Here is an 18,094-nt window from a genome sequence, read left to right as displayed (position 1 = left end):
TGTCTCCTTGTTATATTCTCAATTATAGACCATTTCCCTTCAGTCCCATTTCTCCTTCCTGGCCACCAGATCTGAGCTCCCTTCTCCTCAGGACCCTCGTTAATCACCATCACCTTCTACAAACAGACATATTTGAGAAGAAGGATTCTTAGTTGAAAGCTGCCTTTGTAAGATTAGCCTACAGACAGTCTATTGGGCATGTGATTGATTAATGATTGACGTAGGAGGGTCCAGCCTACTGTGGTACCATCCCTGGGAAGGCTGTCCTGGATAGCATAAGAAAGCAGGCTGATTAAGCCCAGAAGAGCAAACTAGTGGTCCACAGTCCTTCATGGTTTCTGTTTCAGTCCCTGATTTTAAGTTCTTGCCTTGAGTTGCTTCTCTGACTTCTCCCAGTGAAGAAGTGTGACCTGAGAGTTGTAGGCTAAAAATAAACCCTTTTCTCCCCAAGATGCTTGTAGTCATGATGTTTCATCTCAGCCATAGAAACCCTAAGACACCTAAGGAAAACTGCTCCATTCCTAGAGGCCAATTCACCCAAGTAAGTCCTTTTCTCATGCAGGCTGTGCCCGTAGTACTCTTAACAGTCGCCATTGTGCACCGTGACTATTTTGACCTAGATTCAACCATAACAGGCTGAGCACTCTGTCTGTATCTGATCTACCTGCTGCCATATTTAATGCGTTCATACACCTGGACCCTAGTGTATGAATCAACTACATCCATCCCTGTCATCTTGCTGACTCTTGCTCTGATCCACAGACTGCTCTGACCTTTGGACCCCTATCATCTCTGAAAACTTAGCCCTGAACTTGGGTGTTCTAAAACACTAATCTGTATCACCGGTATTTCCTGAACGGCACATTCATGGGTGCCTCTGGCATCTCCATCAAGTACTCTAGCCTCACCTGCTCTTGCTTGCCTTGCTTCAGACTGAACTTGCCTTCTGTAGCTGTTCCTCCTTCAACTCTCTGCCTCTTAGCCAGCTGTATCCATGTTTTCTTTTTATTCTTCTTCTTACCACCAGGGCAGCAAACAAGTAGAGCCTCTGTCCCCTACAGTGCTCCCACCACGTCCAATAAATTGCCCCTATCCCTTGGAACCCTTCTCCAGACTCTCACTGTCTGTGTGGCTATGATTCTGTTCAGCTCCCTCCACTTCTTACCACACATCTGTTCCTTCCCTACCTGTAGCCAGGGAAGCCTCCTGAAGTGCCTATCTTATAGACTGCTATAGGCTCTAGGTCTTCCAGGAGCTTTGCATCTCAGTTAACACAAGAGGAAACATCCTCTTACCTACCTCTAGCAACCTACATCCACACACATAAGCACTGGGCAATCTGTGCTGGCTGCTGCCCTCGCTGCATTTCCCATCTCTTTCCTGTAGCTCTTTTTCACTCTGTTCCTGTTGTTCCTGGAATATTACACACACGGTCTTGTCTCAGGGCCTTTGCCTAACTTATTTTTCCACTTGGAATTTCCTTCTCAAATCCCTAAAGGGCTGTCTGGAATGGCTGGTCATCCCCAGGCCTCCAAGGCTCGCTTTTTTTTAAATGTCTTCTGGACTCTATCAGGTTGGCTCCTCCCAGGCATGCCTCCCACAGAACCCGCACAGCACACTCCCTCTGGCCCATTTTCTTCTTCACAGTTGTATTTCATATCACATGTATTAATTAGTGAATTACTTGATATGCCCTCTCGAGCAAGCACCTGCTAAAATGTGTTTTCCTTAGAGGTGAGCACTGGGTTCTGTTTTCTATTCTGTTTTTGGAGTTAAAGATTATTTCTGAGCAAAGGAATAAATAAAACCGATAATGTTCACTCATTAAGAAAGAGTTCAATAGTCAAAAAAAATCAAAGATTAAAAACAGGAAGTGACTATTGACAAAACTAAACTTTGGCTACCGCTTCCTGGGTGTGACACAGGTGGTGCAGCTCCATGGGGCTTCCCAGTCACCCACATTCCTACAGAATCTAGAGTTAGAATTTTGCAGTTTGTAAAATGAATATATCAGAAAGCTTGCAATATTCCTGCTCTCTGGAAAGTGGTCCCCTAAGGATCAGTCCTTGCCCACACACTGGCTTGCAGCGTGTTTACAGAGGAGGCAGAAATGCCAAGCCTCACTGCTCAGAGCAGCACAGGGATGCTCTGGACTCATCTGCCCAAGGCAGTGACTGTAGGAACCTACAGAGCTGCAGAGCAAGCAGTGCCCAGCACTAAGGCTAACCTGCTTAAAGTTTTAAAGATCACTAGGGAGGAAATCTGGGTTATAAACAGAAAAAACAGACCTGGAAAAGACAATGGTGTCACTGCTCTGTGAGCACCAGGAGGTGAGAATTATATAATACAACTTTCCATCCACCCACTCCTATGGTTGAAAATCAGAAGTCATTCTGGAGATTTAAATCTGCCTCCCATTAAAGTTTTTAAAAATGAAGCTGGCATCAGCTCCTGGGATAAAGACACTTGCAGCCAAGCCTGACCCTGGGACCTACATGATGGAAGGAGAGACTTGACTCCTGAATGCTTACCTCGAACCTTCATGAGCATACCATGGCATGCATGTGCACACACATGCATGTACCTGCTTGCACACGTGTGCACCTATGCACACACACACATGCACACGCACACACACACGCACATACAATTAAGGTAACAAGAAAAAACTTAAATGCTATCAAGACAAAGAACTGGGACTCAAATATAGATCATTTTCTGTGTAAACAAAAAGAAGAAAGGCAAGCCCAAAGAAAGGAAAGAAGGGAGGAAGGGTGAGGAATAGAGAGGAGTCTATTGAATTTTAAGTCCTTACATGTCATTGGAGTTTATTTGCAATATGGATTCTTCTTTTTTTTTTCTAAAAACCTCAGGACAGGGAAAGGGACACCCTTAATTACTGTGTGAAAAGTGCTGGCTTCTATTTTCAGAACTGGATGCATTTTGCTCCAGGAGAGTTGGGCTTGAATTTTTTGTTTCTACCATAATTTCTGTGACTAGGGGGAATAGTCTGAGAAAGGAGGTCTTGTATAATTAAAGCAGATTTTTAAAAGAAACAGTCAATATAATCACCCCCAGCACAGGTGTACAGACTATAGGAGCTCTCAGGGTGCTTCCACACTTGTCTGTCAGATGTGTAGATCTTGTTAAAGCCTCTCCTGCAAGCTCCCACATTACTCCTGTACTTATGACCAAGGGGTGGAAAACACAAATGGATGGGAATGCCACAAAGGAGGTTCCCATCAGAAACTGATAGAAGCCAACCATGGCTAGGTCCAGGGGTTTCTCACTGAGACCCCCAGAGTACCTCCCAAGAAACACCTGGCAAGTTCAATGAGTATATAAAGTGCCAGAAACAGGACTGCTGGTGTCGATATGTGGAGATGTGCTACCCCGTAGATGCACTCCAGTTCTGGAAAAGAACAGTGAGAGTATTCCACACAAGGACATGTGACTGTGGGAACACATGAGTGTCACCAGAGTGGACTTTAGACCTCTGCTTGGAATGATGACTGAACAGGAGATTGAGGGGCAGGCAGTCATGCAGATTCGAGTGTGTGTATTATTGCAAAAGGTACGGCTGAGCTGGAGATGGCTCTTATCACTGGCTTTAGCACTGTAGTTGCTCTTGCTGATGATACACTGACAGGATACCCCAAAGCCCAGCACCCCAATGAGGAGCTACAGGAATATGGTTGGAGTGAGCATCACAAAGCCTGGCAAAGGGAAGAGGCTTCCTTGAAGTTGTGATGGTTTGCATATGCATAGCCCAGGGGGTGGCACTGTTAGAAGGTGTGGCCCTGTTGAGTAGGTGTGGCCTTGTTGAAGTAGGTATGTCACTGGGTGTGGGATTTAAGAACCTCAGTCTAGCTGCCTGAATGCCAGTATTGGGCCAGCGGTTTTCAGATGAAGATGGAGAACTCTCAGCTCCTCCTGCACCTGGCCTGCCTGGATGCTGCCATGTTCCCACCTTGATGATACTGGACTGAACCTCTGAACCTGTAAGCCAGCCCCAACTAAATATTGTCCTTAGAAGAGTTGCCTTGGTCATGGTGTCTGTTCCCAGTAGTAAAGCCCTAACTGAGACAGAGGTCATAGTGGGGAACCTAGCTAATTTAACCTAGATGGTATTGATATAATTCAAACACCAGATTCTATCTGGGAGGTCCTTCCCCTTCTCCAGTGCCTGCTTTTTGTCTCTATCCTTGCTATAGATGCTGTCTGTTTCACTTATTTTCCCACTGCCTGTAAGACGAATTTCTGCAAAGCTGACACAGGCATGTTCCTTAGGACTGGATACCAGCTCACCCTTAGGCTCTAATCTTCACATAATCAACACATTCCTTTTAAGTTAAATGCTGAATTTTCTTGCTCCCAAGTCAAGGGAAGCTCTCAGCTACCCAACTCTGCCTACACTCCTAGCAACTTGTCCTTCAAAGCCATGCTTAGTGATCCCACCCCCCCACTTCCCTGTCAATTCACTGCTGTCTCTAGTTGTGCTTGACCCATCAGTTGGTGTTTCCTTCCTTGTTCAGAGCTCTGTGACTGGTCTTCACACACTATAGCACCCAACACACCACAGACACTTAGCACATGTGTTAGTGGGGAAATGCAGCCTAGCAGGAGTCAAAACAACAACTGTTACCGTTCATCAGCGTCTGTCTATAACCATTGTCTGTAAGGCACAGAGAATACAGGACACGTGACTTGCCTCCCCAACACCTCCTCTGAGAGCACCTGCTCAGCACATCTGTCATGATTAGATGTACTTCCCACATAGTACCACTGCGGCTGAGCGAGGTCCAGGTTGCAGGTATCCACATGACGGTCCCTATTCTTCCTATTTGAATCACTCAGCTGATAGTACATAGATAAGGCAGCATTTGAATTTTAAAGATATGGCAACTACTAATTAATAAAGTCGTTTTACAATGGCAGAGAGACAATTTGACAAATTCAAGAATGGGAGCTTTGGCAGATAATCAAGTCAGGATACAGACACCATTGTCTGTTAATGTCTACCTCTCCCTGGTCACCTTGACATTGCCATGGTCCTCGAAACCCTAGGGTTGCTGTACTGAAACAAGTATAGCATTAGCTGCTGACACAAGAACCGGAACTTTGGCAAGACTGAATTTCACCTCCAAGTCGCTCAGCATAGATTGAACATTGGTCCCACTCCTCTTCTGTACACAGATATATAGATTAGAGTTCATATGCAGCCCTTATTTCCCTCCCTTCTCTTGTCTGTTTCTTTCTCCTGTTTCAAGAGACAAAGCATGTTTAACCCTACCCTGGCAAGAAGCCCAAACTGGTCTGTCCATCAAGATCACCATACCTCTCCAGAGTCCCAAGGCTTAGCTAGGCACATGGCATTCACTTTGTCTTATATTCTAAATTCTGACTAAGTTGTCAGTATTCTTAATCTCTACTCATCCATTTGCGCTGCACACCTGATAATCATTTCAGCAAAGCAGTTCTCAAAGGAAAACCTCATGGAAGCCAGTTGTTTGTTTGTTTTCTGTAGCTGAAAGGATAGCTGCTTTACAAGCTATAAAAGTGACTTCACATTTAAAAGGAAGACAAACAAAAAGACAAAAACAAAACAAAACAAAAACAAAAAGGATAAAAACCATTAAAATAAGATAGGAGTGGAGGACAGTAAGAGATGCCACTCCTACATGCATTTATGGCTTCTTAAATCTTCAGTTTGCTGCTCAGTGAAAACTCCATTCGGTTCTTTGGGACTGTAATTGGCAAATTCCTAACTCTGGATCTATTCACAGAATAGTTAAGAGAGCTTAAATGGTATGTAAAAGGCAACAAATTAATATTAAGGAATGGTCATGTCACCACCTTTCTTGGATTATAAGAGGGTGAAGAATGAGTGGATTCACAGTGTAATGATAAAAGGTAGAGTTACACACTCTTTGCAAAGAGAAATTAAATTATAAATAAAAATTAAAGACAGTTTAATGTTCAAGAAAAAATCAAAGCTGTGACTGATCACTCAATCCAAACATCCCTAATCTATTATCAGTAAGTTATTTTTAAAATACTAAATAGAAAAAAAAATAAGTTTTGAAATACCTAGAAGTCTATCCAATATAATGTGTGGTGGCAATTTCTTTACTAGTTCAATTCTGCATTTGGCTTTAAAATGTATAAATAGTCTAAGAAATAGAAAATGAACACATAGTCCCCACCTGAGCAAGAGGCATTATAGCAGTCATATATAGTTCATCTGTGGCATATATAGAGAGAGTGACAAGCAGTGTGTACACACAACATGTTACACACATCATCTCCTACAGGTTTCATATAACATTGTCATCTATACATTCATTTGACAGATGGGGAAACCAAGTACCAAGAGAACACGGATCCAAGATTCCAAGATAGAAAACTAGGTGTTGATTCTCTCAAGAAGTATGATTTTTGAACAATTAAAAAATAATTGTGGTTAGAAATTATGAAGGTTGAGAGGCTAAAAGATTTCTTTCTTTTTCTTAGCCTTGATGAGAATTAAATTAGTCTTGCTGATAAGAATAGTGCTGTTCAGTTTTATCCATTCAGGCTTAGAGAAGAAAGCAGAATCCCAGAGGCTCCTGTTGTCTTCCTAGGGCAGACAGTACAGTAGGAGAACCTCACATGCCTCCTGACCTATAAGCCAGGCAATCAACATGCTTCCATCTCAAGATGGCAGACACATGACTGCCAAAGATGCAACCTTGTGGAAACAGAAGTCTGAGGGAGCAAACTAGGCTGTGGGTGTGGCTGGATGCAGTGAACCTGGTTTCTAGAGAGGGCATGGATCAAGTTTCTGGGCAGGCAGGACAGACAATTGAGTTGAGGTACAGTTAAAGGAATGACAAGGGAAGCAGCTCTAAGTTAGAAGACCCTGTATACATTAAAGCATCAAAAGGAGAAAAAACAAATACTATATAAAACACAGATGCACTTCATGAACAGTGTTCTCTCCTGGATTTGGCTTATTTCTGAAATATGTGGGTTACAAATGATGCTTTTATGATTGCAAATATACAAGAAAACAGTCAAATGTGTGAATTTAACAAGTGTATTTAGTGGGCTCAAAATTGACATAAGCATCTAAACATTAAACACAGATTGGTGAGAAAAAAGTTGATCAACTGGCCTCATCTGAATGTGGCTGCTGCTCTACCCCATATTCTGCAGATTCTCAGTGAACACGTAATAATCCCTAATAAAACCATTAAGTTTTATCAGAATGAACTTACCACACTCTGATTCTTCAGTCGTCACCCTGGGAAGGGCAAAGCGCAGCTGAGAATTGCACACTTCTGGACCTCAGCTGCAGCCTCTGTGGAACCCCTGTATAGGAGAGAGGAAGAGGATATCGTCAGCCAATGGCTATCTTGTCCAAAGGTTAGAGAATATGATTGACTTCTTGACTACTTGAGTGAGTGAGCAGAGACTCTCTGCATTACATCTGCCTGCCACAGCTCATCCAAGTCGTAGTCTCAGTGACAAGCTCTCCAGCACCATTTGTTGAAAGTGTGGTCCTTTTTTAAAATAAAGGCATGTTCTCTGCTAAAATGAAAGAACCAGGTCAGGGCTGGGGTCTTTGGCTTCCTTGTGAGATCATCAACAAGGGAAAAGAGTCAGAGGCTCACGGCCCCAGTGAAAGCCACAGGTCAGGAGGTGATTATGCCAGGACACGCTGTACCTGCTGTAGAAGGTAGAGGTTATTTAACCTAGGATCCCAGAATCAGTTTGTGTACCTAAGACCATGCCTCATCTTGGGGAGACAAACAGGATAGAAAAAAACAAAAGCAAAGCAATCTTGGAAAGGAAGGAAGTTCCCACTCTACCTTGTGCTCTAGGATCACATGAATCTCTAGGCTACTCAAGGAAAGGAAATTGTTGGAACATTAATACATTTTAAAACCATTAGCCACACTCATTCCAATTTCAGATACTCTGTGGGAGGAAAATGAAATGTTAAAATTTTCTATAGTTCCAACTTTGTGCATAATCTTTACATCCACTATCATGTCCCATATCCTGTTTCTGTGTACATGTGTGCACATATATGTGCATGTTTTTATATGCATGGGTACCCATGCATTTGTATGTATATGTTTCTTCTGTAACTTGTCCACCTTAATTTTAACTTTCACTAAGACAGGAATTTGCCAAGTAGGCTATGTTGGCTGAGCAGAGCCCCAAGTATCATTTTCTCTTCACCTATCAAGTACCACGATTAATAGCATGCAACAACATGCCTGCCTCTTTTATATGGCTTCTGGGGAATCAAACTCAGGTCCTTATGTTTGCAAGGCAAGTATGTTACTAACTTACCATCTTCACAATCAACTCCTTGCCTCTCTTTATAAACCTTAGAGTTCTACCCCAAAGTCGTGCTTTCTCCATGTGTGCTGTTTCTGAGATCAGCTTCATAAATTGCTAATCACTCTTTTTCATATACAGTTGCTTATTTATTCATTCCTTTCTTTTTCCAGAAATAACATTTCAATGTTCTTTTTATGCTTGGATGACTCAATGGGCTAAAGGAGTCTACTGCCAAGCCTGAAGACCTGACTTGAGTTTGATTCCCAGGACTCACTCATATGTTGGGGAAAAGGAACCACTCCCACTTAAGTAACCTCTGCCTTTACTCACACCAATGCCATTTTATGTATATCTCAAATCCCCCATACCTGATAAACAAACAAATAGATATATACCATAAAATAAACATCAGGTAGCTGTGAAAAAAATAAGACATTTTAAATGTTAAAAACTCTGACTAAACTCCAAGTCAACTCCAGTGTGCTTTGACTGAGCCCACGGAGCATCCCAGTGCAAAATATGTGTGTCAGAGTGTGAGATAGTATGCTGTGTGTATAAGAGAGTTTGGTGCATTGGTGGCGGTGGTGGTAATAAGTTAAAGAAACATGTGAATAAGGATCAGTATTACTCTTTATTAAAAAATGGGCTTAATTAGTAAGGGCACCAGTAGAAGGGGAAGCCCTGGGCCTGCCAAGGCTGGACCCCCAGTGAACAGGATTCTTGGGAGGAGGGCAGTAATGGGGGAGGGTGGGGAGAGGAACGCCCATATACAAGGTGAGGGGAAGGGGCTTGGGGGATGTTGGCCTGGAAACCGGGAAAGGGAATAACATTTGAAGTGTAAATAAGAAATACCCAATTTAATAAAGATGGAAAAAATGGACTTAAAATCACAAATATAGGGGTTGGGGATTTAGCTCAGTGGTAGAGCGCTTGCCTAAGAAGCGCAAGGCCCTGGGTTCGGTCCCCAGCTCCGAAAAAAAGAACCAAAAAAAAAAATCACAAGTATGTCCCTAAGATGGAGAACGGCACAATTTTAAAGCACAAAGTGACACTCACATTTGTGACACTGCATTGTGACATGAGCTCACATGAGTATGAGCTTCATATTCTGCAAAATAACTTTGGTTTTCGTGTGTGTGTGTGTGTGTGTGTGTGTGTGTGTGTGTGTGTGTGTGCATCTGTGTGTGTAAATAGTACTTAGTTTAAACTGCCTTTAAAGGGTTGGGGATTTAGCTCAGTGGTAGAGCGCTTGCCTAGGAAGCGCAAGGTCCTGGGTTCGGTCCCCAGCTCCAGAAAAAAAAAAAAAAAAAAAAAAGAACTAAACTGCCTTTAAAATAGATGTGGCTGTGCTAACCTATATGGATCCCCTTCTAAACAGACCACAACTACAAACCTAGCCAGTCAGACCAACCTGATTTCCTGCAGACAGTGGTGGTGGTGTATGTTGGTAAAGTATTCACCCTTCCTCATAACCATCACATAACCTTCAACTTCCTCACCACTGTATTTCGTTTTCTGAAGGGCATGCCATACTTCTACAGAACCAGAAGTCCCAGTCAGTGGCCAGAGATCAGAAACAGAGACTATGTACAAGTCTGGCCAACTGTCATGTCCATATGTCCCAACAGCAATGTAAGGTACCATCATACCAGCACTGCAGCACATCAAGCCCATACTGCAGATTATGGAGCTGAGGCCCTGAGACACTGGGGAACTGGATACCACCATTTAGCTTGTCAGTTTAAACCCTGGATGTAAATAAGAAATACCCAATTTGAATTCTGATGGTCTAACTTCTGAGCATACCAGCTTAACCACCATGTTCCATAACCCATTACAGTTCTCCACAGAGAAATTTTTGAACAAACTGAACAAAGTATCACTTAGTTGTTTGGGTCATCTATAGCCATGCTGATGCAGTGGCCTGGAAGAGAAAAATGCTCAAGACTTTATACCTCACCATAAGTTGATTATCTGAGGCCATTGTATCAGCTTAGTGGCTGAGTAATTATAATAATAAGCATAGTTTCATCTTACTTTTGTCACAGTCCATATCTACTGGTGCTTGTAACATCACGTATAGAGCCCTACATTATACTTTATTTCCACTACACCTTGCTGATTTGATGACTCATTCAAAAGGTTCGTGTTACGTACAGTGAGATGGATTCAGATGCCCACAGAGCCATGCAACAGGTGCCCAGACTAAAGATGCCCTTGTTTGTCGATGATGCAACCCCTTCTAGCCAGGTCCAGCAGTGAATGCTGTATATCCCTCTTAAAACTGATAGCATCTTTAATAAAAATTAGAAAATCACACTTTTACTGACTTTCCAACCTTTGACATAAGCTATCGTCTTGCTTACTAATTTGTTTTTCTGTAGTCTTCCGTGACCCAAAGTTCTTCGTCTCAAAAGAAGGTCAGACATGGACTGTGGCTCCTGAAGTGAGGCCTGGCACACAGCCAGAGTATACCCATCGAAGGGTGGCATGCCACGTTCTGCATCTGCATCTGAGCCTGGAAACTTGTTCTTTTGCAGATTTGTTTGTTTGTTTTTTCTTTCATGTTTTTTTTCTCCTGATTTTACACTACCTTCCTCCACATTTCAAATATGGTGATTTGGTAGTGGCTCATACAATTTTTTAAATGCCACATTTACTGGTTTTGACTTCTTTGGGGCTAGTTTTATAGTAGTGGGCCAATTTCACATACATCTATGGAAAATTTTGGGCTTTGAGAAGTAAATATAAAATATCTGCCAATACATGAACACAGAGCAGCTGCCAATGGCAACATCACAAAGGCTTGCCAAGTGGTTCCACCTGCAGACTCCATCAACCATCTTCCTGCAGGGAAGCCCCATTGATGCCACCCAGAGAATGAAAGCACGCAAGTGGGATGAGTCCACCTCCTTCTAGATGAGTGGGGTATAGGCATGACATTTTGCAGCATTTGATCTTGTCTCAGTTTTGTCTGAGGATATGAAAGAGGGAAATTCTTCAGGTGAGGATCCAATTATTAGTTTATGGAGTCAGAAAAGCTCAGATGCCAGCGTTTCTCTTCTGCACCAGGCCCCAAATGAACTCTACCCCAATCATCTCTAAGGGCAGATAACAGAGGTGCTGAGAGGCTCTTTGTTTCCTAGTGAATACAATCTCCAGTTAGATTTGGGATCCTATAGGAGTCAGAGTTCCTGTTAGGACACCCTGCAAGTGGTGCTGACAGTTCACCATCATCACGAGGCTAGGCACACGATCATAACTGACAGTACATAACCTTAGTATATAGGGATAAATCAGGTATTTCTGGTTAATCTGCAGCCTTAGACAGCTCTTAGGTGAACAGCAGCTCTAACTCAGTGCCTGAGATCACACTGAATGGTGGACGGAACACACATTTACTGAGGATCACACAGACAGAATGGATCTGAAAGGCTCCTCTTTCATTGATACTTCTTTTTCTTTGGAGTGTGCAGCCTTCCTCTCCTGCCCAAGCACGGATGCTGTATTTGACAACAGCAGCGAGAACCAGTTGTGTTGATCTGGTTTGTGTGACTTAAGGATATAACTTTAAGGAAATACAAGGAAATGTGAGGTAAAGAGACTGATGAAGTGAACCATTCAAGCCAAATTCCTCACAACTGTGCACACCAACAGCAAACAGAGGACCTGTCAGCTAAAACGCCAGAGCTCACATCTCGCATCTGGCCATATGCCCCACCCACACAACTGAGTTCCTTCTCCAAACAATCGAGAGTGTTTGTGCACGCACACGCGCGCACGTTCACACACACACACACACACACACACACACACACACACACACACAGAGACCACTTGGCTTCATGCACACATATGCTCACACAAGCACCCAGGTTGTCCCAGTGTATAAGAACCACCATTCTTCAGCTTTCACTAAGAGAGCTCTGTAACCTGCAGAGAGTCTTCCAAAACAAGAGAGGAAAACCCCAAGACAACTCCACTCTGCCCCACATCTGTGACCCCATAGCATCACTGTAACTCTTCAGGTTCTTCTTAGTAACTCTACTACCAATTCACTTACGGGAAACAAAAAAGAGCAAAACTCAGAGCATGCACAAGACATCAAAGCAACATAAGAAGCACTATAGACCTTGTATTCACGGCAACCCTCCTGCCTCAGCCTCACAAGTGTTGGGTTGCAGACATGAGGCACCATACTTGGCTGTTCTTGGGTTTTGCCTACAAAGCTGTAATACAACTCTTCTTTCTTCTACCTACCACACCAGTGATATTTTTGATATTTGGGGAGGTATTTCAGTAAAATCTAGACAACTCCTTGTAGTGACTGAAACCTTTATGATATAAAGTAAGTGCATCCTGGGCTCAAAACAGTGAGATTCTAACCCCGTTATTTAACATGCAGTGATAACACTGTAAATCCCCAAGGCCCACCATTCTAGAGGACTTATGCCAGCACCATCCTGTTCTTGTAACAAGTCAGAGCAGGTGATGTCAGTCGCTGAGAGCCAAGAGCTCAGCTCAGGGGAAGGTGGAAGGTTTTATCCTAAAGAAGCTCATTACAGACACCAGAATGCAAACTAAAGGGTAGTATCTGCTAAGGTATTAAATGGGAGGAAGCCTTTTCCTTTGATCAGAAAGGTCTATGGGGCAAGTTTTGGCCTCAAGTTAACAGTAGAACCAGCTGTGTGGCTTCTGCCCAGCTATGCTCCTGACACTATCTACTTTGTGGTTCCGGTGTCACTCCTGCCTTGGAGGAGAGGGTCTGCACCCCAGGTATCTGAAAACATTCTCATTGTCACTACAAGGAGTTGTCTAGATTTTACTGGAGTTCCTCCCCAAATGCATAGCGCTGTGATTCTAAGACTGCAGAGTTGGTGCACATCACCCTTGCAAGCCCAGGTCCTTTGTGTGAGTGACATGTGTAGGGGAGTTGGAGGCCCCATTCTTATTGAGCTGGACCAGCCTGCCCTGCTGCCTGACTCTCTGCTTCCCCCTACTGGTGTGGAGTGGAAAGTAAAGGGTTGAGCTGAAGATGAGCAAGGTGACAGTGTGTCCAGACAAGTGAGGGCTGCTGATGACCTCAGGCAGGAAATTCCTGCTGAGTGACAAGGAGTAGGGATGGGTGCAGAGAGGGGGCTGTAGCTGAAGGCACTGTCTTATAAAGCATTGTGTGTAATTAGGTCCCAGAAGAACGTGCTTACATTAATAATAAAAGTATAAACTGTCCCTGCATTCCAATATCATAAAAATCTGTTTTCAGCCTGATACGGCAGCTCACACCTGTAATCCAAGCACTTGAGGGACCAATGTGGATGTGAGAGAGGAAGAGGCCAGGGTACATTACTGTCACCAAATCTTTTTCTCTATGAGAACATTTGCAAAGCCTGCTCTCAGGAAAAGCTTAAGGCTGCCTGAGGGAAGACCAAAAAAAAAAAAAAAAAAATTCACAGCTGAGAAGTCACCAGAAACGGTGGGTGCAGAGGATACAAGTTCTGCTCAGTGGCGCAGCTCCAGAACCACGTCTGAGACCATAAGCAATGGGCCTTGCTCCACGCTTGCTGTGACAACTGCGTCATCTCATGATCCAAAGGGATAAGGGGGAGAATAAGGACAAGGGGCCAAAACAATACTCATGTGTGTTTTTAGGGGCTACCCACCAAGAGTTCTCAGGAAAGAAAGGGAGTCAAAGACTTCAGAGCAGTGCCCCTGGAGCCCAGCTGTCAGAGAAATGAGCTTTCGCTTCTGACATGCCCACGGATTCTACGTGATAACATGCGCTGTCATTCCAAGATGCAGAAGGGAGAGGGCCAAGCGAGCTGGATCTGGGCATTTCTGCCTTCACATGGCTCGGGCTTCCTAGACAGAGATCAGAGCTAAGGGCGTGCAGGAACAAAGCACAGCCATATTGAGAGTATTTCTTCAGCTGTGGCATAGTCAACCTCTGCCCTAAGACTAACCTCCCCATCTTGGGAGTTCATGGGTGCCCTTGCCCTTAGTCTGGAGGGGAGGCCTTCAAGAGCCACCCACAGACTGGCCATAATGCCTCCTCTTGGATCACCTCATGTCAGATAATTTCTTTTGTATTTTCATGCATATACCCAGAGGGGGAAGGCGTAGGGCAAGGTTATTAGAAGAAATCTAAGCTTCCAAAGGTTTGGGTCCAAGAATTCCAGCATGCTGAGGTCACTTCTGCACAGAACTGTCAAACTCAGGAGCTGACACCTCTGCTGGGACTCAGACTTTAGGAGAGCAGTGAGATAAACAGGGTTGGAGAAAGTGAGAAAGGGAAGGAACCAAGCTATATTCTTTTGGGTATCTGCATTTCCAGTGTGAAATATAAAATCAGTGTCACATCTCAGGCGAGGAGTAAGGAGATTTGGAAATCTTGCGGAGACAGAAGAGGCATATTGGGGGCCACGGATGCTAAAAGCAACCAGCTGCTATTTTGGTCATGTGACTCTGCTTCTGAAGCTCTTTATTATCCAAGCATGTCCAGGGATACCATAAGTTCCCATCATGTTCTCAGACACATTCGGGCACCAGAGCCTGGTACCAGCCCCGTTGTCCTTGTTGAATATTTTAGACAGGTTTCAATTTAGAAAGAATGGGGGAAGCCAGTTGGCAAGAAGCTAGAGCCTAGGAATTTTGACTTGAGCAAAATAAACCCTTATCCCAAAGTCTAACTTGATACCCGTCCTTCTTCAGTTCAGCTGAGGGCAAGAAACCTTGCAAACCTCAGCTCAAGACAGGGAGCCAGGGATAGCAGAGAGGGCAGAGAAGCAGACAGCCTTCCAAACAGGATGATCTCTGTATTATAAATGAGAACAAAACTGGTTTAAATATGCTTCACATCTTATCATTATATCTGTTCTTATCAGGGACGGCAACCAAATTACAGGGAACGTGAGCAGAGGTGTGATGACATTGTCTGGAGTCTCTTACCCTGTAAATAAATCAATCATTTAGTCCTTGTTGAGAACCTTAGCATGCGCACAGCATTCTGTTGGATATTATAGAATATTATCTCATCATATCGTATCGTATCATATCATATCATACTATACTGTATCATACCATCATATCTTGATCCCGAAGAAGCTGACCTTATAGACAGAGAAGCAAACTATGAAGCAACTACTGCGTGTGACCTTCTAATGCTGGGTCACGTGAAGTCATGCTACTTCTTCATTCACTAGAGGATCTGAGGTCTCTGAGGCTGACACAAGAACTCAGAAAGTAGGAGGCATAGACAGGGCATGGCAGGAGCAGTGCTCTCAAGACTGACTTCTGTATTGGCTGAGAGAAGAAAAGAATGCTTTACACAGAGGGCTTTGGCTGTACTGCAGGTACAATGAAAGTATACCCTGAAGCCCAAGGCACTCTGGGAAATATGCTTTGGGGGCGGTGGGAGGTGTTGGTGTTTTGAGACAGGGTTTCTCTCTGTAGACCAGGCTGGTCTTGAATTCAGAGTGTCACCTGCCTCTGCCTCCTGAGTGCTTAGATGCTGGCACTCAGCCATGTACTACCATTGCCTTTCTGGGAACTGCATTTTGTCACTTGGCAAGTTGCATTCTATGAGACCACCAAGCCAGATGGTGTCTTCTTTCTTATTTAGCAGCAGCATATCATGGGGGAGGGAAACCATCTCGTAAGAAAGAGAGGGGCAGTGAGAAAAGATGCTGTCCCCACAGCCATTTTTATTGTCAAAGAGTAGAAACTCAAATATCCTGAGCTAAGAGGTTCAAGAACTGATTGAAAGTGTATCCAACAAGAGACACAAAAGGCAGAGAGGTTTGCTTCAGCTTTGCAGACCTACAGCTAAGTCACAGTCACTAGGCATTGAGGGTGGTCAGGGTGACTTCCATGTTGGCTGAGAGAAGAAAAGAATGCTTTACATGACAGGCTTTGGTTGTACTGTAGATACAATGGAAGTGTACCCTGAAACCCAAGGCACTCTGGGAAATATGCTTTTCAGTGGGGTCAGTGGAGGCCCCACTGTCTGTCTAGCTGTGGCACCTGATATCCTGAGAGGAACCACTCACAACAAATGGGAGACACATGCAGTCTGCTCAGTGGTCTGACTCTGAGGGTTTTGTATTCATTTTAAAAGAAGGAGTGAAATTCATGTTAGCAGCAATTTCCATTTTGAGTTTACCCCTTTTGTTCAAAAAACTTGAAAAAGAGAAAAGTCTGTGACTGATATTGAGATGGTTGTCTGCAATGCGTTTCATGTATTTTTCCTTTTCTAGAGGCACTGTGTGGCTAATGTCACATGCTCCATCAGGAAAGAATAATACAAACTGGAGGCTTGCTTCAAGGAGTCACTGATTATGTCTGCAGTAGCAGATACAAGGAGACATCTGTGTTCTGCTACCCAGGGTGCTGTGGCTGTCCTGGGAAGCCCCTCTTGGTGGAGCACAGCTTGTGACTGCTTTGGTCAGAGGAAACTCCATACTCAGCAGCCAGCAGCATTAGAGAAGTTTCATCTCGTCAGTGGCAGGTTGGCAATGCCAGAATATCCTCATATCAGACTCAGTGAACATCAACAGCCAAGTGGCATCTTGGGAAATATACCCCTTAATATATTCAGAGTTGGTGCTAAAGTAGGGAGCCTAGGCATCCCATCACATGTACTTTCCATGAATCTTAATTCTTCAGAATCAGCTGCAGCCATCAGTGGTATCCAGGCTTCAATGAGTGTGTGTGTGTGTGTGTGTGTGTGTGTGTGTGTGTGTGTGTGTGTGTTGGGTGGTGGTGGTCAGAAAAATGCTAATTTATGTCATCTCAGCTTTTGCTAAACAAACTATACCCTTACCTCAAGCACAGGGTTCACTCTGCTCCTCAGAAGTGTATACGCAAGTCAGCTGTTGCTGTCAGTGTCTTGGACCCAACCTGTAGAGTCCTGTTTTCCTGCCTGCTGAAGTTAATGGCATCATTTAGTCATATCTCAATGTCCCTAGCAATGGTGTGATGATAACACAGATGGCCAAGAGAAAGAGCACCAGCATGGGTTTAAGGTAAGATACTTCTAGATACCCTGTGGAGAGCCGAACTGAACTAGGACACTGCCCCTCTACCCCAGTCCACCTACGGTATCCTCATACATGCCTTCTTCAGACCACCAAATCATCTGAGCTAGTTTCCTCCAGACAGGTTTTCAAATCCCTAACCTTCAGCACTGGCGTTCCCTCCACCATACCAGCAGCTGTGTACCCCTCAGAATGCTCCAGTGCCTCAGCTCCAGAAGGTTCCAGGGATTGCTCAAGGAAGAACAAATGTGTTGTCTTGCATAGCAGGAACTATCGCCCCCTTCCTCCTTCCTGCTACCATATGAGTGTGGCTTCCCAAGAAGGGAGGAAGGGGGAGAGAGGTGGGGGCACTAGGAATGTGGCTGTCTTTAGGAGCCTTCTAAGCAAAGGAAAAGGATCCCTGAGTTTGGGGAAAGCCAAACCTGAGCTGTTAGCTCAGGGTTTCCCCCTCATCCCCTGAGTGGTGCTCACCATTTGTGCTGCCTTCATTCTTTCTCCTGTCCACTCAATTCCAATGTCCACAACACCCTACAAGAGGATGTAGAGGGAAAATGAGCTGCAGTTGTTTGGGCTAAGTCCACAGAGAAGCACAGAGCAGTAGTGGCCCACCAGCTGTCCTTAACGTGCTCCCAAGTATTCATCATAAGCCTATGCCTATGGACTGAATACAGATGAAGTCACAATTTGGGTCACAACAAAACCAGAGATACTTTATCTCCCAAACAATG

At 44.1% G+C, this 18,094-nt stretch overlaps 1 protein-coding gene across 46 annotated transcripts in view; it reads right to left on the bottom strand.

Moving 5' to 3' along the window:
• The window catches only part of Myt1l (myelin transcription factor 1-like), a 406,515-nt gene that overhangs the window by 360,398 nt on the left and 28,023 nt on the right, over positions 1-18,094 (bottom strand). For all 46 annotated transcript variants that reach the window (XM_087552088.1, XM_087552095.1, XM_087552097.1 and 43 more), the window contains 1 exon segment: positions 7,260-7,353. The gene's annotated coding sequence lies outside the window, so the exon portion shown is untranslated.

Source organism: Rattus norvegicus, chromosome 6 (genome assembly GCF_021556685.1).
Source record: "Rattus norvegicus strain SHRSP/BbbUtx chromosome 6, alternate assembly SHRSP_T2T, whole genome shotgun sequence".
NCBI lineage: Eukaryota > Metazoa > Chordata > Mammalia > Rodentia > Muridae > Rattus > Rattus norvegicus.
The sequence above is the reverse complement of the archived record's forward strand: the minus strand, read 5'-3'. Positions and strand labels throughout refer to the sequence as shown.